At 45.5% G+C, this 21,367-nt stretch overlaps 1 protein-coding gene across 6 annotated transcripts in view; it reads left to right on the top strand.

The window, feature by feature from the left end:
• Window positions 1-13,261: 13,261 nt before the first annotated feature.
• Window positions 13,262-21,367, top strand: part of WDR33 (WD repeat domain 33) — a 110,580-nt gene continuing 102,474 nt past the window's right edge. For 5 of the 6 annotated variants that reach the window (XM_032145878.2, XM_058434317.1, XM_058434318.1 and 2 more), the window contains exon 1: window positions 13,273-13,420. The gene's annotated coding sequence lies outside the window, so the exon portion shown is untranslated. Of the gene's footprint in view, window positions 13,421-21,367 lie in introns of all 6 variants that reach the window. The other variant, XM_032145877.2, reaches the window with a different exon arrangement.

Raw genomic sequence — 21,367 nt, 5'->3', positions numbered from 1 at the left:
GGCCTTGCTCTGTTGTCCAGGCTGGTCTTGAACTCCTGGGAAACCACCCATTTCAGTCTCCCAAAGTACTGGGATTACAGGCATGAGCCATTGCACGCAACCAAAATCACTAAATTTTTAGGAAGTCAATAGACTGTCTAAAGATTTGATAAGATGTATAGCAGAGAACACAGACAAGCGTGAGGATATTTATTTGTGGCCGGGCGCAGTGGCTCACACCTGTAATCCCAGCACTTTGGGAGGCCGAGGTGGGTGCATCACCTGAGGTCAGGAGTTCAAGACCAGCCTGGCTAACATGGCAAAACCTGGTCCCTACTAAAAATACAAAACTTAGCCAAGCGTGGTGGTGGGCAACTGTAATCCCAGCTACTCGGGAGGCTGAGGCAGGAGAATTGCTTGAACCTGGGAGGTGGAGGTTGCAGTGAGCCGAGATTGTGCCATTGTACTCCAGCCTGGGCAACAGAGCGAGACTCCATCTCCAACAAAAAAAAAGATGTGGGCCGGGTGCAGTGGCTCACGCCTGTAATCCCAGCACTTTGGGAGGCCGAGGTGGGAGGATCATGATGTCAGGAGTTTGAGATCAGCCTGGCCAGCGTAGTGAAACCCTGTCTGTACTAAAAATACAAAAAATTAGCCCTGCGTGGTGGCCATGCCTGTAATCCCAGCTACTCGGGAGGCTGAGGCAGGAAGGCAGAGGTTGCAGTGAGCCAAGATCACGCCATTGCACTCCAGCCCGGGCAACAGTGCAAAACTCCGTCTTAAAAAAGAAAAAAAAGAAAGATGTGTATCTCAAGACCTTGGCTGGGTACAGTCACTTATGCCTGTAATCCCAGCACTTCAGGAGGCCAAGGCCAGAGGATTGCTTGTGGCCAGGAGTTCAAGACCAGCCTGAGCAACATAGTAAGACCCCATCTCTACACACACACACACACACACACACACACACTCACAAAGAAAACTTAGCCAGGCATAGTGGTGCATGCTTTTGGTCCCAGCTACTTGGGAGGCTGAGGTGGGAGGATTTCTTGAGCCCGGAAAGTCAACGCTGCAGTGAGCTATGATTGCACCACTGCATTCCACATTGCAGCCTCGGTGACAGAGCAAGACCCTGTCTCAAAAACAAAAACAAAAACAAAAGGTCAATTTTTTTTTTTTTTTTTTTTGAGATGGAGTCTTGCTCTGTCACCAGGCTGGAGTGCAGTGGCACGATCTTGGCTCACTACAACCTCTGACTTCCGGGTTCAAGCGATTCTCCTGCCTCAGCCTCCCAAGTAGCTGAGACCACAGGTGCCCGCCACCATGCCCAGCTAATTTTTGTATTTTTAGTAGAGATGGGGTTTCACCATGTTGGGCAGGCTGGTTTTGAACTCTGGGGCTCAAATGGTCTGTTCTACTCAGCCTCCCAAAGTGCTGGGATTACAAGCATGAGCCATCGCGGCCAGCATTTTTTTTTTTTTTTTTTTTTTGGAGATGGAGTCTGGGGTGGAGTGCAGTAGCACGATCTTGGCTCACTACAACCTCTGCCTCCCGTGTTCAAGTGATTCTCCTGCCTCAGCATCCTGATTAGGTGGGATTACAGGTGCGAGCCACCATGCCTGGCTAATTTTTTTGCATTTTTTGTAGATACAGGGTTTCACCCTGTTGGCCTGGCTGGTCTCGAACTCCTGACCTCAAGTGATTCGCCCACCTCAGCCTCCCAAAATGCTGGGATTACAGGTAGCCTCTGTGCCAGGCATGACCTCAATTTTTATTTATATATATATTTTTTTAATCTGTATCTGCTGGAATGGGATTTTATTTTATTTTTTTGAGACAGGGTCTTGAAAGTTGCATTATAGAGAAAAATAGAACTCAGTAATATATAGAAAGTGACGCCGGGCGCGGTGGCTCACGCTTGTAATCCCAGCACTTTGGGAGGCCGAGGCGGGTGGATCACGAGGTCAGGAGATCCAGACCACAATGAAACCCCGTCTCTACTAAAAATACAAAAAAAATTAGCCGGGCATGGTGGCGGGCGTCTGTAGTCCCAGCTACTCGGAGAGGCTGAGGCAGGAGAATGGTGTGAACCTGGGAGGTGGAGCTTGCAGTGAGCCGAGACTGCGCCACTGCACTTCAACCTGGGCGACAGAGCGAGACTCTGTCTCAAAAAAAAAAAAATATCAGGTTAGAACCTTTCCTGAGACACCCATCACAGTTGTGCTATGGGAAGAGGAGAGTCTTGGATTAAAGGGAAGAAGAGAGAAGCTGACTCCAGTGTATCCAGAAGGAGGTCACCCTCCTTCCTTTGATTTCCAGAATCACCTGGGGCTCCTGTGCAGTAATGGCAGTTCAAGCTGCTGGAGCTGGGGGTTTGAGCCCCAGGACCAGTTAGTCCTGGTGGACAATCTGTGAGACTGGTTCTGAACCTAGTGACCTCCATTTCCAGGGGCAGTCCAGTTTCCAGTGGTCTCTGCCACAGGCTGGACAAGGTCAAGGTTGCTTCCTCCTGTTGCCTGGGCACTCCTTCTTAAAGTGCCCTGACTTGCCACACCAGTAGCAACTAGTGGATGTACCTTGGGGATCCTGGACTTTGCAAGCCTGCAAAGCAGCTACTAGAGTCTCTGTCTTCCTCTTGTGTTTCCTTTCTTCATCTTGGGTGTCCTCCTGGTCTCTTTTATAAAAGACCGAGGTGGCCTCCCTCAGGAGGTTTTCCAAGGTGCTATCTGGTCCTATAGCCTGCTTCTGCAATTTCCTTCTGCTATTGGGAGCTGCCTATATAATAAACTTGTCCTTGAGGATGAGCTGTCCCCTGACTGAATCAGGGAATAAAGAGGTGTGTTTTATTAGTGCCTCTCTCAGCCTTTCCATAAAGGCTGTGGGATTCTTATCTGGCTTTTGGTCTAACATGCACAGTTTAATTAAGAGGTTTGGTCCTAGGTTTTCATAGGCCCTCCAATATGCACATTGAAAAGTGTTTCCTTTTCCATTCTGTGGAATAGAAAAAGGGTTCCATTCTGTGGAGTTATTGGGGTTCCAATCAGGGTTGTCAAAATGTACTGCCTCTCTTCCCATTGGGAATGATCGTTCCCCTATTTCTTGACTTTCCCTATTTACTCTTTTCCTTTTTGGCCTACTATAGGAGACATATTGCTCATCTCTGAACTTATCTGCTGCCTGGAGAGCTGCCTGTTTTTCAGCTGTGGTCAGGCTTTGGCTTAAGAGCAGCATAACATCCCTCCATGAGAGGTAAAATACCTGAGTTAAATTTTGGAAAGCTGCTACTTATTGGGATCTACTTATTGGGATCATCAGAAAATCAGCCCAAGCCTCCCTTTATTTGCCTAAGGTCCTGCAATGAGAAGGGAACTTGAACCCTAGTGGCATTACCTCCATTGGGCATTTCCTGTAGGGGTAAGAGTGAAGTTGGGGGAGTGGAGAGTTTTAGAGATGGTGGAGCTAGAGGGGCTGATGGTGCAGTTGGAGGGATCGCCAAATAAGGAGGGAAAAAGTGGTTCATACACTGAACAGCTGCCTCAGATGATTCCCCCAGAAGTTGCTTCTCTAGTTTTGGGGATTCATTCCCTTTGGGCCTGCCTGATATGACTGCTAAAAGAGTGGGGTCCATTGTGTAACACATCCAAGGGTCTAGTAAGGCCATACCCTTGTGCAAAAGAAAATGAGCCGCCACTTTTTTCTTCAAAGTCTTGGGGTTAAAGGAGTCCCAGGCCGGGCGCAGTGGCTCACGCTTGTAATCCCAGCACTTTGGGAGGCCGAGGTGGGCGGATCACGAGGTCAGGAGATCGAGACCACTGTAAAACCCCGTCTCTACTAAAAATACAAAAAATTAGCCGGGCGTGGTGGTGGGCGCCTGTAGTCCCAGCTACTCGGAGAGGCTGAGGCAGGAGAATGGCGTGAACCCGGGAGGCGGAGCTTGCAGTGAGCCAAGATCGTGCCACTGCACTCCAGTCTGGGCGACAGAGCGAGACTCCGTCTCAAAAAAAAAAAAAAAAAAAAGGAGTCCCAGTGCTTCAGTATGCACTCCAGAGGAATGCAGGCCAAAGATGGTCTGTTACCCATTGAAAAAGAGAAGTAAGAAAAAGGTGTTCCTTTGTTCTCCTTCCTTTCCTTTGGAATGGCCCAGGGTGGATGAGAAGACAGTGGGGTTGTTCCCCCAACTGTTTTTCTTCCTTGGTTCCTGAGCCCCGGCATCCATTAAAGGTGCTGCCTGTGGATGCAGACGTGACCCTCAGCCATGGAACCAGAGGAACTAAGCGATTAATATTAGTCATGCTCACCCATGCAACTCCAGTCCTCCACTTGTGATTTTCCTTTGACTTCTTAGACTTGTGTGATCCATGTGATTCTCTGATAAATGGATCTTGGGAAAGACTGTGTAACAGTTGCATTTGGGCAAGGCCCCTTAATAGAGGGAGTGTGCTGGTTTGAGCTCTATAAATAGCTATTATGTCCTGGACTAAAGTATTTATTCTTGCCAGGCATGGTGGCCCACGCCTGTAATCCCAGCACTTTGGGAGGCTGAGGTGGGTGGATCACCTGAGGTCAGGAGTTCGAGACCAGCCTGACCAATATGGTGAAACCTGTCTCTACTAAAAATACAAAAATTAGCCGAGTGTGGTGGTGGGTGCCTGTAGTCCCAGCTACTTGGGAGGTTGAGGCAGGAGAAACACTTGAACCCGGGAGGTGGAGGTTACAGTGAGCCAAGATTGTGCCACTGCACTCCAGCCTGGGTGACAGAGCGAGACTCCATCTCAAAAAAAAAAAAAAAAAAAAAAGGTATTTATTCTTAGGCAGTGACTGTGGTTAACTTCTGGACATAAAATTCCCTTAATATTGAAGTAACATTTTGATTGGAGGCAGAGTAGGTGCTTTAAAAGAATGTAGGGACCAAATGGCAGTTTTTCTGCTGATAGGACAGTATCAAGATTAAAATTTGGATTTGGAGGACATTTTTCTCCTTACTGTTGAAGGCAGAGTTTTCCTGTTCAGAGAAGGGGACATAAAGTCTGGTCTCTAGTAGAGGAGCACAAAAAGGGAAGAGAATTGGGAAGCTAGCGTTTTGGCAAAGGACACGCAATGTGCTTCATGGAGAGGATTCCTATTCCACTAGGTAGCTCTGTTGACCTTGAAATGCCATGTGCTCTCTGGGCCAAGGGTAAAGAAAGACATTCAATGGGGGTGGGAGGGAACACTCTGTTCCTATAAAATCACAAAAATGGCAATCCCTTGATCTATATTCCCAGTTACTATGGCATTTGCTGATCTTGCGTAACAGAATTACTTCCCTGAACTGTAAAAGTTCCTGCAGCACTGCATACAGAGAGGGCTTAGGAGACATGGCTGTCAAAAATAGGAAGGGAGGAAAATTGTGATAGAAAAAGCTGGAGATCCTGTTGCTGACACCCAACAGGCAGTCAGTGGCTGAAGTTAGTCCAGAAGCCTTTGGGTAACACCAGGGTGTTGCCCTGGACAGGAACTATGAGTTGCCTCTAGACCTCTTCCAGCCCCACATGATGGCTAGGCTCTCCGTGAAAGGAAACCAGTTTGAAACAAAGCCAACATTCACAGCACCCTGAGGGCACTGAAGGATTCATTAAATTCTCCCCAGAAAGCTTCCTGCCTGAGTCTTGAGATTGGTGGCATGCCCTAAAGGCATATAGATGGCCATCAGATGCCCAGCATTTTGTTTAATTTTAAAATAGAGAATGAGAGGCCTCGAAATAAAAGGAAAGTGTTGGGGTCTGCTCTTATACTCACCCTTCCAATGAATCTACCTTGGATCTTGGATGAGCCTCCACAATGAATGGCGTCGTTGGCTAGGGTAAATACCTGAGATTCATTGTCTCACAGCCACAGAACACTAGGACGTGGACACACAATGAGTGAGGTTCAGAGAAGAAATTTAATAGGTGAAAGAAAGAAGAGCTGTCTTCACAGAGAGTTGTCCTGGAGAAAATGGGTTGCTGCTTCTGCAATGAAGTGCAGGAGATTTTATAGATGAACTTGAAGGGGTGGTGTTTGATTTACATAGGATATGAAAGATTGGTTGGACCAGGTGTGCCATTTGCGTAGTGTGCAAAGAGGCTGGCTGCCCCACCCTAATCTTCTATTATGCAGATGGGTTCTCTATCTGGCTGGCACCATGTTGCCTGGTTCTTTACTGTACACATGCTGACAAAGAAAAGGGAGGGTGGAAAAAAAAGAAAAGGGAGGATGGAGCTTCCATGTTGAACATACCTGGCTTCCAGGTAGCGCTTTTCTATTGGCACAGTTGCCGGCATTCACCTGTGCGAGCTTCTAGCTTGCTTATCAATGTCTGCAACTTCATTTTTCAGTCTGCTCTTTGTTAGAAAAGAAATTATTTTGGGGCTGCTTTTTGTTAAAAGAAAAGCCTTGCCAAAGACTCCTCTACCCTATCTGCCTAAATAAATTCTTTCTAGCTCCTGTATCACAAGGATCCAATTATGAGAAAAGCTACTAGGGGGTAGAGTCGACGAGGGGATAGAAGTATGAGTGCAGAAGAAACAAGCTGGAGTGGCTGGAGCTTCTTAAGTCAGGGAAAAATGAAAACACCTGTTTCAGGTGTAAACAGACCTGGATTATGGCTCATGAGGTTTGGATTTCACACCCAGCACATTGGTACATTGTTTGGAGGTCCTAAGCAAGGAGGAGAATGAGATCTGATTTTTCTTTTTTTTAGATTGAATCTTGCTCTGTCACCCAGGCTGGAGTGCAGTGGCATGATCTCGGCTCACTGCAACCTCCACCTCCCAGGTTGAAGCGATTCTCCTGCCTCAGCCTCCTGAATAGCTGGGATTACAGGCATGTGCCATGATGGCCGGCTAATTTTTGCATTTTTAGTAGAGATGGGTTTTTGCCATGTTGGCCAGCTGGTCTCAAACTCCTGACCTGAAGTGATCTACCTGCCTTGTCCTCCCAAAGTGTTAGGATTACAGGCATGAGCCACCACACCTGACCTGATTGTCTAAACAGGTCATTCTGGCTGCAATATAGAAAGTGCATAGCAGGAGGGGAAACAGATGAAAACGGAATCAGGGAGGATAGGTGACCATTACAGCAGTAAGCAAGAATGGATTGGATTAGAGCAGGGCTCAACATCCCTTTCTTTTGTAAAGGGTCAGAGAACATTTCGGGCTTTGTGGGCTACTTATGGTTTCTGTCATATGCGCTTAGTCTTTTTTTTTCTTTTCATTTACTTATTTTTAGGGATGGAGGTCTTTCTATGTCACCCAGGCTGGCGTCAAACTTTTGGACTGAAGGGATCCCTGTGCCTCAAGTCTCTTGAGTAGCTAGGACTACAGGTGCAGATCACCATGGCCACCTTCTTCTTCTTCTTTTTTGTTCTTTAAACAACCTTCAAAAATGTAAAAGCCATTCTTAACTAGACTTCGGGCACAGTCTGTTGATATCCAGACCAGAATGATAGCAGTGTAGGTGAAATGTGGTCAGATTAACAATTTACTTTCTATGTTTTTTCTTTTGAGATGCCCAGGCTGGAGTGCAGTGGCGCAATCGCAGCTCACTGCAACCTCTGCCTCCCGGGTTCAAGCAATTCTCCTGCCTCAGTGTCCCGAGTAGCTGGGACTACAGGAGCGCATCACCACACTCGGCTAATTTTTGTATTTTTGTAGAGATAGGGTTTTGCCATGTTGGCCAGGCTGGTCTTGAACTCCTGACCTCAGGTGATCTGCCCACCTTGGCCTCCCAAAGTGCTGGGATTACAGGTGTGAGCCACTGTGCCTGGCCTTACTTTCAAGACTGAACCATGTTATTCAATTTTACCAAGGAGCAAGATAAAACTCAGAAAAATCAGTATTATGCAATCAGCAAGTTAGAGGTAAGATGAAAATTCCAGAAAAGATTTGAACTCAGGACTATAGGACTAATGGAATTCCTAGAGATAGAAAAGTATTTAACACATGAGGATGAGGCTTTACTGGCAGCATTCAAGTATTCCCAAAGCCTAGGGCAAACTCTAGGCTGGGTATTGGAATTTGCCAAGTGTTCTAGAATTTCTGTAACAGCATTGTAACGGAGTAAACAGAGGCCAACCTCAGTTTATTGGTGGCAAAACCAGGACTCTGACCTGAGCCTACTGACATGGGTCCAGTGTTCTTTTTTCCCCCTCATGCTTTGCAGTCTAGACATGTAGTTGTGTACGCAGTATTCTAATAGGCATTTTTTGTTTTCTTGAAGTATCTCTTCAAGAACAATGCATGTTTAAATAAACTCTATGTAATGTCTTCTTTGGTCTTTCATTCAGACTCTAGTTGATTTAGTTTGTTCTTTTTTTTTTTTTTTTTTTTTTGAGATGGAGTCTCACTCTGTTGCCCAAGCTGGAGCGCAGTGGCACGATCTCTGCTCACTGCAAGCTCCACCTCCCGGGTTCATGCCATTCTCTTAAGAGCCTCAGCCTCCCGAGTAGCTGGGACTACAGGTGCCCTCCACCACGCCTGGCTAATTTTTTGTATTTTCAGTAGAGACGGGGCTTCACTGTGTTAGCCAGGATGGTCTTGATCTCCTGACCTCATGATCTGCCTGCCTTGGCCTCCCAAAGTGCTGGGATTACAGGCGTGAGCCACTGCACCCGGCCTCTTTTCATTTTTTTTTAGGGACAGAGTCTTGCTCTGTTGCTCAGGCTGGAGTGCAGTGGTACGATCTCAGCTCACTGCAACCTCTGCCTTCTGGGTTCAAGCGATTCTTCTGCCTCAGCTTCCCAAGTAACTGGGACTACAGGCATGCACCACCATGCCCAGCTAATTTTTGTATTTTTTAGTAGAGATGGGGTTTCACCACATGCTGGCCAGGCTGGTCTCAAACTCCTGATCTCAGTTGATCCGCCCGCTTCGGCATTCCAAAGTGCTAGGATTACAGGCATGAGCCACCACACCTGGCCTAGTTTGTTTCTTATTTTTTTGTTAGCAGACTTGCTTTCTCTGCTTTGGGGGAGAAAGCTGTATTATGCAGAGATGATGATAACAGGATTTGTAGAAATAGTCTATGCTAATCCAGCGGGAGGTGGCATATTCAGCTGTATTTACATATAAAGAATGCACAGGGATGGTGATTGCAGCATTATTTGTATTAGCTGGTTTTGATTTCCCGAGCTCAAGTGATCCTCCCACCTAGGCCTCCCAAAGTTCTGGGATTACAGACGTGAGCCACTGCTTCGGGCCTGAGAAGCTGTTACAAAGAACAAGATATGTCTACATGTGAACTGAGAAGGAAAGGCACCAAGATATATTGCCAAAAGAGTACAGTTTGGATAGTATCCTATTTGTGTAGGAAAAATGTACTTGTATACAATATTTTCATGTATGTGTAAAGACAATAGTGGCTGGGTGCTATGGCTAATGCCAGTAATACTAGTGTTTTGAGAGGCTGAGGTGGGAGGATTACTTAAGGATAGGAGTTCAAGATCAGCATAGGCGACATAGTGAGACCTCATCTCTACAAAAAATTGAGAAAATTAACCAGGTGTGGTGATGCACCCCTATAGTCCCAGCTATTTGAAAGGCTCAAATGGGAGGATCACTTGAGGCCAGGAGTTCAAGGTCAGCCTGAGCAACATAGGGGGACGCTATGTCCCTAAAAAAAGAAGTAAATAAATAAATCAGGATAGTGAACTGTCATTTACCTATCACCTAGCCAATCTTGTGTCTATGGCCCTCTCTCCTCCCTTATAACTTAGTGGAGATTTCGCCACTTTTTTTTCTTGAATAAACAATCCTTATCTTGTTGAAAGACCTTGGTTAATTTCCAGCACTCTGAACACTGAAAAAATTGATTTTTGACAAAATTTTGCCAGTGTTTTGTGGCTTTTATGAAGGAGAAGATTTTAGATGTTCTTACTCACCCATTTCTGCTGATGTGCTTGGCTGGATTCATTTAAAGCCAATTCCAGACATCATATCATTTAACTCATACATACTTCAGGACATAACAGGTAAAGATTTTATTTATTTATTTATTTATTTTTGAGTCTTGCTTTGTTGCCCAGGCTGGAATGAAGTGACACAATCTTGGCTCACTGCAACTTCTGCCTCCGGGGTTCAAGCGATTCTCCTGCCTCAGCCTCCTGAGTAGCTGGGATTACAGGCGCCCACCACCATGCCCAGCAATTTTTTTTTTTTTTTTTTGTATTTTTAGTAGAGATGAGGTTTCACCACGTTGACCAGGTTGGTCTCGAAATCCTGACTTCATGTGATCCACCCACGTCACCCTCCCAAAGTGCTGGGATTACAGGTGTGAGCCACCGTGTCCAGCCAACAGGTAAAGATTTTAAAAAATTAATGAAAAGGCTGGGCGCAGAGGCTCACGCCTGTAATCCCAGCACTTTGGGAGGCTGAGGCAGGTGGATCACAAGGTGAGGAATTCAAGACCAGCCTGGCCAAGATAGTGAAACCCCGTCTCTACTAAAAATACAAAAATTAGCCGGGTGTGGTGGTGCAAGCCTGTAATTCCAACTACTTGGGAGGTTGAGGCAGAAGAATTGCTTGAACCTGGGAGGCGGAGGTTGCAGTGAGCTGAGATCGCGCCACTGCACTCCAGCCTGGGCGACAGAGCAAGACTCCGTCTCAAAAAAAAAAAAAAATTAGTGAAAATACAGTTGTTACATATAACAAATTGAAAAATTCTTTAAAATATCTTTTCCCCCTAGTTTGTTCAATTGGGACCCGAACAGGGAGTACACATTGCATTTGGTTGATAAGCCTGTTAAGTCTCTAACCTATAACAGATAATCTCTAACAGTTTCTTTCCTCGGTTTTTAAATTTTTATTGGAAGAAAATGCATCACATGTAAAATTTTATAAAATATATAATATGGCTGATGGCATCCTTGCAGTATACTTAACAGATTCATTTGTCTCCTGGTCAATTTAAAAAACAATTTTCCAGGAAGGGGCCTGTGAGGTTACAGGTGTGAAGGATTTTTGCCCTTGATTATACTGCTCCTCCAATTCAGCACATTTAAAAAATTTTCAGGGATCAGAACACTGCCTGAATGCCTCCTCTACCACTCCCAGTATAATTTCTAGGAACTAACCTCTTGCTTGTCTTTTCTGCCTAACTTCAAAACCCAACTGACGAGTGGACTTCTTAGGGTTACCTTCCTGATCCCATTCCCTACCTTCAGCCCTTGAGAATCCTGCCTTCTATCCTGGCTTTCCTGCCTTGCACTCAGGGTGTCTATGGCTTCCTTCCAACCTATCCTAAACTCATCACACAGAACTGGAATTGTCTGGCCTCCTTACATATTTCTAGACACATATCAAAATAAGATTATAGGGGCTGGGCATGGTGGCGCATGGCCTGTAATACCAGCACTTTAAAGTGGGAGGCTGAGGCAGGAGGATTGCTTGAACCCAGGAGTTTGAGACCGCCCTGGGCAACATAATCAGATCTTGTCTCTGTCTCACGTGTCCGTGTGAAGAGACCACCAAACAGGCTTTGTGTGAGCAACAAGGCTATTTATTTCACCTGGGTGCAGGTGGGCTGAGTCCAAAAAGAGAGTCAGCAAAGGGTGGTGGGATTATCATTAGTTCTTATAGGTTTTGGGATAGGCGGTGGAGTTTGGAGCAATGTTTTGCAGGCAGGGGGTGGATCTCACCAAGTACATTCTCAAGGAGCAGAAACAAATTACAATGGTGGAATGTCATCAGTTAACACTGTTTTCACTTTTGTGGATCTTCAGTTGCTTCAGGCCATCTAGATGTATACGTGCAAGTCACTGGGGATATGATGGCTTAGCTTGGGCTCAGAGGCCTGACAGTCTCTACTAAAATTAGCTGGGTATGGGTGTCCTGGTACAGGCCATTAGTCTGAGCTACTAGGGAGGCTGAGGTGAGAGGATCACTTGAGCCTGGGAGGTTGAGGCTGCAGTGAGTTATGATCACCCTGGGTGACAGAGAGACCTTGTCTCTAAAAAAAGAAAAAATATAGAAGTTTATAAACATTTCTGATGTTATCATAAAAACTTTAGATACTGTGTAATGTCTGCATGATAGTCTATGTATGGATGTGCCATTATTTAATCGTCTGCTACTTTTCTTTTTTTTTTGCTATCATTAATACCTCAAAGATTAGTACACAAATCTTATTCACATTTCTGAGGCTATCCTTAGAATAGATTTTTGGAAGGGGATTATGGAGTCAAAAGTAAGACTTCTTCGAGACAGGGTCTTACTGTGTTGCCAAGACTGAAGTGCACTGGCGCGATCTTGGCTCACTGCACCCTCCAACTCCTTGGCTCAAGTGATCCTCCCACCTCAGTCTCCCAAGTACCCATCACAGAAAAGATCACAGGAACGCGGTCACAGGAACGCACCCCGACGCGTAAAGATGGGGTCTCGCCATGTTCCCCAGGCTGGTACGATTCTTGATTCATATTGGAGAACAACTTGCTGTGCAGTTACAAAATGGAATCATACGGCGTCCTCTTCTTTGTGCCTAAGTTAACAGTAGCTGCTATTCGTTCAGGCTGTTGCTTTTATCCATAACTTCCTATTTCTCTGTAGAAATCCACTGTATGATATACCACAATTTAGCCACTCAACTGCTGATGGACATTTGGGTTACCAGTTTTTTATTGCTACGAATATACGTGCTATGGACATTCTTGCACATGCCTTTGGTGGACGTATGCACTCATTCCTCTTGAAGTGAAATTGCTGGGTCACAAGGTAAGCGTACACTTAGCTTTAGCAGAAACTGCGGCGGTTTTCCAAAGTGGTTGCACCGTAGCGCTGTTTTTCTATCTTGGTCGCTCGACTTTAAGCGAGGAGTAATCTAGAGGCACACTGGCTCGGGTAAGGCGTAGAGCCTGACTGTGTGCCGGGACCTGCCAGGGCTGCCAGGGCTGCCACCAGCTGCACGGGTGAACAGACTCAGCAAGGTGCCACGGTGGCTTCCCACAGATCCACTCTCGGTGGACTCGGTCCAACGAACCGCTATCTCTGCCGTACCGGCCCCGTACAAATATACTCATTCACATACTGGAAAACGGGGTGTTTTTCAGAGCATCCAAGTTAACTCACACTGTAAAAAAAGTCAGCACTGCGAAACGCAGTCGCTTCCTTCATCCAGCAGGCAGCGCGTCCTACTCGCTCCGAAACAAAGGAAGCGCTCCGCAGCGTCTCGCGGCCCGGCCCCTCACCTACGCACATGCGCAGATCGAGCCTCACGGAGGCCCGCGGTCCAGGCGCGCATGACGTAGCGCCGTCCGCCGGTGCGTGATGACCCCAGAGCGTGCGTTCGGTGGCTCATAGGGGAAGATGGCGGCTGCTCCTTTGGAGGAGCGGGATTGAGAGAATCGGAGTAGGGAGACCAAACAGGAGAGACATTCCTGGCTCTGAAGACGAACGCTTTGCTGGCCTTTAGGAGCTCTGCTCAAAGCCAGACGGTGAGTGCGGCGGCGACACGGGACTGCTCGCCTGCAGCAGGCAGCGGCACTCTCCGCCATTTTCGGGCTCGGCCGTTGCGTGCTTTGAGGGCCTGGATGGGCGCCTGGGCACAGGTTGGAGGAACTGGGAGGATCGACCTCGGGGCGGCTCGTCGAGGCAGGTTCGAGCCTTATGGGAGGGGGCTGGAGGCTGGAGGCCAACCGGGAAAAGCGGCCATGGTAGAACTAAGGCCCTGACTGGGAGCGGTGGCGACGAGAAGACGTAAGTCAGGCCACAGTTAAGACGTGAAGTTTGGAGGGAAATGCATTTTAACTGAGGTTTGGGGCGGGAGTGGAAGGAGGTGGGCCAAGTTGAAGTGGTTGGTTGAAAGGGTCATGGGAAGTTAAGGTGCAATCTCCCAAACAGCTGAAGACTTAGCCGTGATGTTATCGTGGCTTGAAATCGGTGCTTATAATAAGGATGAGGCTACAGCTTGACAGGCAAAGCCCTGCTTTTTTGGAATAGTTGTATTTCTATTTGGTTTGTGCTAGATCCCTGTTTCTAATTTTAAGTTGTCTTCCTGCAACTAAGTAGTGAGGATCTCAGCATGCCTTCTTAAAAGAAATGACAATGAATGTTTGTACTTGGTTGTAACCCTTGGGATTAGTGGCCCCTTCCGGAGTGAGGAGGCGGCGGTGGCGGCAGGTCGGTAGGGAATTCCGTAATTGGATCTATTTAAATTAAATCAGAAAAATACGGGCTACTCGTAGAAAGCCTGTCGAGAATGTTTTGAAGTAGTTTCTACACACATGATCTTAAGTTGACTGTTCAGGAACTTTGGAAGACATTAGAATACGAACAAAAAGCCTGCACTGAAAGGAACAACTCTGGGGAGCATAGAGTTTACTTTTTAAGTACACTCTGGAGAGCTAATGCATGCTATATATACATATATGTGTATATATATGTGTGTACATATATAGCCTGTGAACGTGGTGCAGTGGTAAACCTACTTAATTCAAACCTTTTAGTGACAGTCATGCTTGTTGTACCTCTTGTGGCATTTTTCTTTTCTTCGCCTTAATTGCATTTGACCCATTTTTTATTACTGTAAGATACTTTTGCATTTTTTTGTCTCCTTGACCAGAAGAAGATAAAATATTGTATAGATTTGAGTTTTTGCTGAGACTTGAAGTTCCATATTTAGACTATCTTCTTGAAGCTTGCGGAGAAATTTTAACTTGTCTTTCTTGTACTCCTGGGAAGAATTTTAGTAGAAAGTTGGCTTATGGCCGAGCGCGGTGGCTCACGCCTGTAATCCCAGCACTTTGGGAGGCCAAGGTAGGCGGATCACCCGAGGTCAGGAGTTCGAGACCAGCCTGACCAACATGGCGGAAAGGAACCCCATCTCTACTAAAAATACAAAAATTAGCTGGGCGTGGTGGTGGGCACCTGTAATCCCAGCTACTCGGGAGGCTGAGGCAAGAGAATCGCTTGAACTCCGGAGGCAGAGGTTGCAGTGAGCCAAGATCGCGCCATTGCACTCCAGCCTGGGCGACAGAGCGAGACTCCGTCTCAAAAAAAAAAAAAAAAAAAGGGATTTGGCTTATATATATTACAATGCTTTAGACAAAAATAAATCTTTATCTGTGAAGCTGATGGCTTAACTTGGATAATTTTCTTTGGTTGGGGAAAAATACTAAACAGATTTTGCCATTACGGTTTTATATTGATGTAAGGCTTTAATTATATTTTTACTAAGCACTTAAGGTATTTATTCAGAGCTCTCTTTGCTAAGTAATAAGTTCATATACTTTTCCCATTACTTTGCGGGGGAATATTATTTGATTATGGCTGAAGTTTAAACTGCTTCATATTTCAGAATAGGATAGTAAGGTTACAGTAAAGCTTTATGATTACGACGTGGAAAATTTTCACTTAGAAATGTGTTTCTGTAATTCTTTTTTTTTTTTTTTTTTTTTTTGAGACGAGTTTCACTCTGTGGCCCAGGTTGGAGTGCAGTGGCGCGATCTTTGGCTCACTGCAAGCTCCGCCTCCCGGGTTCACGCCGTTCTCCTGCCTCAGCCTCCCACCACCGCGTCTGGCTAATTTTTTGTATTTTTAGTAGAGACGGAGTTTCACCGTGTTAGCTAGGATGGTCTCGATCTCCTGACCTCGTGATCCGCTCACCTTGGCCTCCCAAAGTGCTGGGATTACAGGCGTGAGCCACCACCCCCGGCCGTGTTTCTGTAATTCTTTTGAGCTTGTTTAGCAAAAAGTTTGGAATTTTACAAGTGTTTTTAGGTAAAGTATTTAGTTGGAGCCTGTAAATTATCAAATTATGTTTAATTGTCATAAACTGGTAAGTTGTTAAGCATGGATTTCAGATTGTACTAGGTTTCTACAAAACATTATTCCAAAAATTTTATTTTTGTTGAAACTTGTTGGTAAGAGATGTTAACTGTTTTGTTGGGATGATGAAAGTTTCTCTGTTGCTACGATGTGTGACAAGCTAGCTGCCTGCCCCTAGGTTTTTTTGTTTGTTTTGCTTTTGAGGAAGGTCTAGCTCCATCACTCTTGCTGGAGAGCTATGACGCGATCTCGGCTCACTGACATCCCGACTTCCGGAGCTCAAGCAATTCTCCCGCCTCAGTCTCCTAGCGGCTGGGACTACCAGGCACGGACAACATGCCCGGCTAATATGGTATTTTTTTGTGGGGACTGGTCCCGAGCCCGAACTTTTGGGCTCAAGTGATCTGCCCACCTCTGCCTACCAAAGTGTTGGGACTACAGGAGTGAGCCATCACGCCCGACCAACTGACCACAATTTTAATACTTAAAAATATTTTGTCTCTAGCAGTGATTTAGATTCAAAGCTTTTCTGTGTGAAAATGATTTTTTTTTTGAGACTGAGTCGCTCCTTCGTCCAGACTGGATACCGTGGTGTGATCTTGGCTCACAGCAACCTGCTTCAGGGGATTCTCCTGTCTCAGCCTCCCTAGTAGCTGGGACTACCGGCATGCGCAACCACGCCCGGATAATTTTTTTTTTTTTTTTTTTTTTTGAGACGGAGTCTTGCTCTGTCGCCAGGCTGGAGTGCAGTGGCGCGATCTCAGCTCACTGCAACCTCTGTCTCCCGCGTTCAAGCGATTCTCCTGCCTTAGCCTCCCGAATAGCTGGGACTACAGGCGCGGACCACCATGCCCAGCTAATTTTTTGTATTTTTAGTAGAGACGGGGTTTCACCATGTTGGCCCGGATGGTCTCGATCTCTTGACCTCGTGATCCGCCCTCCTCAGCCTCCCAAAGTGCTGGGATTACAGGCGTGAGCCACTGCACCTGGCCAATTTTTGTATTTTTTAGTAGAGACGGGGTTTCACCATGTTGGCTAGCTGATCTCAAACTCCTGACCTCAAGTGATCCACCTGCCTGGGCCTCCCAAAGTGCTGGGATTACAGGCGTGAGCCACCGCGCTCTGCTGAAAATGATTTTTCTTTGGTAACATTTATCTCCCCATTTCAAACCATTTACATTAGTCCTAGAGATTGAAGCTCTTCAGTGTATTGGAAAATCTGAGCGGTGCTACTCTCATCCTGTCTGGCCCTTAAACATTTTACTAATTTTCTGGTAGTGACTGACTTTCTAAAGTTGTGTTGTACCTTGTACTCATGATTTGCGTGCTTATAAATTCCCAGAGCTAGGTAGTATTGGAAAGGGCATGTATGGGTTTCAGCAGCAAACGGACCTAGGTTTGAATGCCAGGCTCACCATTAACTACCTTTTTTAAATTGGGTCAGTTAATTAAACTCTCTAAGCTTCAGTTTATTTGTATATAAGAATGTTAACTGTAAAACCTAAAGGTAAAAAAGTGCCTCATATATAGTAGGCGTTCCTTAAATGTTAACACTTTTTTTTCTTTCTGTGATGAATTTAATTGGTGGGATCATTTTCAGTTTTAAACATTAACTCAAATATCTTTGAAATTTACTGACAATCTCATTCCTCTGATAAATTAATTACTCCTTTCTCTGCTATTAAAGCATTTTGTATATATCTTTAATGTATTTTGACTATACCTTCTCCACTACTTTGTGAGTACTTTGGTTTTTAGTTTGTTTTTTTGTTTGTTTTCTGAGACAGGGTCTCACTTTGTCACTCAGGCTGGAATACAGTGGCATGATCACAGCTCACTGTAGCCTCTAATTCCTAGGCTCAAGCCATCCTCCCGCTTCAGCCTTTCAAAGTCTTGGGAGTCATGAGCCACTGCTGCCAGCTCTTTGTGAGCAGGTTGAAGACGTGCTGTAGTACCTTATATTTTTGTATTCCTAAAACCTAGGCATTATACAAATTGAAGAATGAATTTTCTACAAAAATTCCCCTCATGACTCTACTGGGATCCGTATTTCAACACAGACTTGGTTTATTTCTGATCTTTGGCTGTTGCTTATTAACTCTTTGCCTGGATTGTATTCTCCTTCCTTTCACACTATTCCTATTCTGTTCAGTCCTCAAAATCCAGCTAAATCCAATTAATGAGGTCTTCAGTGACTCTCATCTATTCATAACTTGTTTAGTTAGTCTAGTGTCTGTGTGACTGCCTTCTGTTACTTTGTGTCCCATTAGTACCTGCCTCTATGCCTTATCATTTTGAGCAGATCCTTGAGTGGGATGATACGTGCAAAACTGTGCTTTAGGCAGTTTGTTGTTATAGGCACCTGCTCTCTACTGTTTGCTGCTCAACTTAGTAGGTGGAGGAGCAATTTTCCTTTTTTGGTATATGGAATATTCTGGTAACTTTTTTGCAACTTTAAGAAATTTCAAGCCAGGCGCAGTGGCTCACGTCTGTAATCCCAGCACTTTGGGAGGCCGAGGCAGGTGGATCACCTGAGGTCAGGAGTTCAAGACCGGCCTGGCCAACATGGTGAAACCCCATCCCTACTAAATACAAAAAAAAATTAGCCGGGCGTGGTGGCACATGCCTGTAATCCCAGCTACTTGGAAGGCTAAGAGGCAAGAGAATCGCTTCAGCCTTGGAGGTGGAGGTTTCAGTGAGCTGAGATTGTGCATTGCACTTCAGCCTGGGCAACAAGAGTGAAAACAACTAAAGAGAGGCCGGGCGCAGTGGTTCACGCCTATAATCCCAGCACTTGGGAGGCTGAGGCGGGCAGATCACCTGAGGTCAGGAGTTTGAGACCAGCCTGGCCAACATTGTGTAACCTAGTCTCTACTAAAAATACAAAAATTAGCTGGGTGTGGTTGCGCATCCCTGTAGTCCCGGCTACTCGGGAGACTGAGGTATGAGAATCGCTTGAACCCAGGAGGTGGAGGTTGTAGTGAGCTGAAACTGCGCCACTGCATTGCAGCCTGGGCAACAGAGCGAGACTGTCAAAAGAAAAACACCGGCCGGGGGGTGGTTGTAATCCAGATTTGGAGGCCGGGGGGGATCAGGTCAGAGTTAGACCAGGTGAACCCGTCTCTATAAAATACAGAAAATTAGCCGGGGTGGTGGGGGCCTGTAGTCCAGTATCGAGGGTGGGGCAGAGAATGGGTGAACCGGGGGGGGTTGAGTGAGCCGAGATCGGCCATGATCCAACCTGGGTGACAGGGAGATCCGTCTCAAAAAAAAAAAAAAAAAAAAAAAAAAAGAAAAACAACTAAAGAGATGATGAGCCACTGTAAGCATTTAAATTTATTTTATTAATATTTTTTATTTAAAATTTTGTTTATTTTGAGACAGGGTCTTACTCTGTCATCCAGGTTGGAGTGCAGTGGCACAATCACAGCTCACTGCAGCCTCAACCTCCCAGCTCAAGCAATCTGCCCACCTTGGCCTCCCAAAGTGCTAGGATTACAGGGATGAGCCACCATACCTGCCTTTTTTTTAAAAAAAACAAAAGTTTATTCTTAAATGTGCAATAGACTCCAGCCTCAAGACGACACTTCATTCCAGCTATAGGTGGCAAAAGATGTTATGGCAGGGAATACAGATGTTTAAATACGAATGAAATCAAGGGTCACCATCGCTTCAGGCACAGGGCACAGCTTACTTTCGGCCAGATTTTTAAATTCCACCTGTGGCCGGAGCCCCTTCCCGGAGGCTTTCGCTTTTAGCTCCTTGTGTTTCTTTTGTTCCTTTTCTTGTTTCTGCTTGAAAGCCTTATTCATCTTCTTGGCCTGCTTTTTGGGCAGTTTCAAGGGGTTCTTCTTGCCAACTTTGAGGCCGGACCTGGCACCTGCTGTCCCTTCCTGACTCTGTCACCACAAACAGCTAGCCTCATCTTTTTAAAGAATGTTCCATATTTTGGAATTTCTTATTGTATGCTTAAAATGTCATGTATTTTGTTTCTCAATTCCCATTGTTTCTCTATTCCTTTTATTTCCTGTAAACTGGAGGTTATATCTAGAGAGGTTTGACTAAATTTGGGTCAAATATTTTTGGCAAAAATACTTCATAGAGGCCAGGTGCAGTGGCTCACGCCTGTAATCCCGGCACTTTGAGAGGCTGAGGCAAATGGATTGCTAGAGCCCAGGAGTTCAAGACCAGCCCGGACAATTTGGCAAAACCGTCTCTACTTTAAAAAAAAGAAAAAAAGAACGCCGGGTTTGGTGACTTGCGCCTGTAGTCCCAGCTACTTGGGAGGTTGAGACAGGAGGATGGCTTGAGCCAGAGAGGTGGAGGTTGCAGTGAGCCGACATCCTGCTGCTGTACTCCAGCCTAGACGACAAGAGAACCCTGTCTCAAAAAAAAAAAGAAAAAAAAAACTTCACAGGTGATGATATGTGATTTCTATTGTGAGGATATACGTCTAGCTATGAGCCCTCAATAAGCTGGTAGGGACTGCCAGATGTTAGCTTGCGTTATTTACAATGCCAAATTTACTTGGTTAATGTGTCCATTGGATTTCTTCATCAAAGGGGTATATTTTTCCCTTTGCAGTTATACTTGATCTGTGGGGCGATAACTTTAGCATCATGTGAGTACCTCACTTCTCAAAATATTTTTCACTTAATGATTGATGATTATTAGCTGAGTCATTTATTGGGGGTTTTCTAATTTTGTTATTTGTTTACATTCATTAACTTTTCTGTAATAAAGAGCTTTTGCTTTCCTCTTTCGTGTTTAAATGTTTAAATTTTGAAATAAATATGAACTAACAGAAGAGTTGGAAGAATAGTTCAAAGAACTCCTATGTACTTTTTATTCTGATTCACCGATTTTTAATATTTTGTCACATTTGCTTTATTCCTCCCTCCCTGCCTCCCAGCCCCTCATGTATTATTTTCTGAGCCATTTAGTGTTATTCACAGATACGCACTTCCCTGCCCAAGAACAAGTTTGTTAAGTACCCGCAGTATTAACTAATTCTGGACATTGAACATTTATATAGTATCAAAAATTCATACTCCAATTTCTCTAGTTGTCTCAGTAACATCTCACAAAATTTTTCTTTCTCTAATCCAGTATCCAATCTAGATATTTCTTTTCTTTTTTTTTTTTTTTTTTTTTGAGACAGAGTCTCGCTCTGTCGCCCAGGCTAGAGTGCAGTGGTGCGATCTCGGCTCACTGCAAGCTCCGCCTCCGGGGTTCACGCCATTCTCCTGCCTCAGCCTCCCGAGTAGCTGGGCCTACAGGCACCCGCCACCATGCCTGGCTAATTTTTTGTATTTTTAGTAGAGACGGGGTTTCACCGTGTTAGCCAGGATGGTCTCAATCTCCTGACCTTGTGATCCGCCCTCCTTGGCCTCCCAAAGTGCTGGGATTACAGGCGTGAGCCACCGCACCCGGCCCCAATCTAGATATTTCATATCTCTTTAGTCTTTAAGCAGGAGCAGGTTTTTGGCCCTTGTTGCTTTTGGTCTTTTTTTTTTTTTTTTTTTTGAGATGGGGTCTCAATTGGTTGCCCAGGCTGGAGTGCAGTGGCAAGATCATAGCTGCCTGCAGCCTGGAACTCCTGGGCTCAAGTGATT

Source organism: Hylobates moloch, unplaced genomic scaffold, assembly GCF_009828535.3.
Source record: "Hylobates moloch isolate HMO894 unplaced genomic scaffold, HMol_V3 SCAFFOLD_24, whole genome shotgun sequence".
NCBI classification, from domain to species: domain Eukaryota; kingdom Metazoa; phylum Chordata; class Mammalia; order Primates; family Hylobatidae; genus Hylobates; species Hylobates moloch.
Note: the sequence above shows the minus strand (reverse complement) of the source record. Positions and strands in the feature narration are given on the sequence as shown.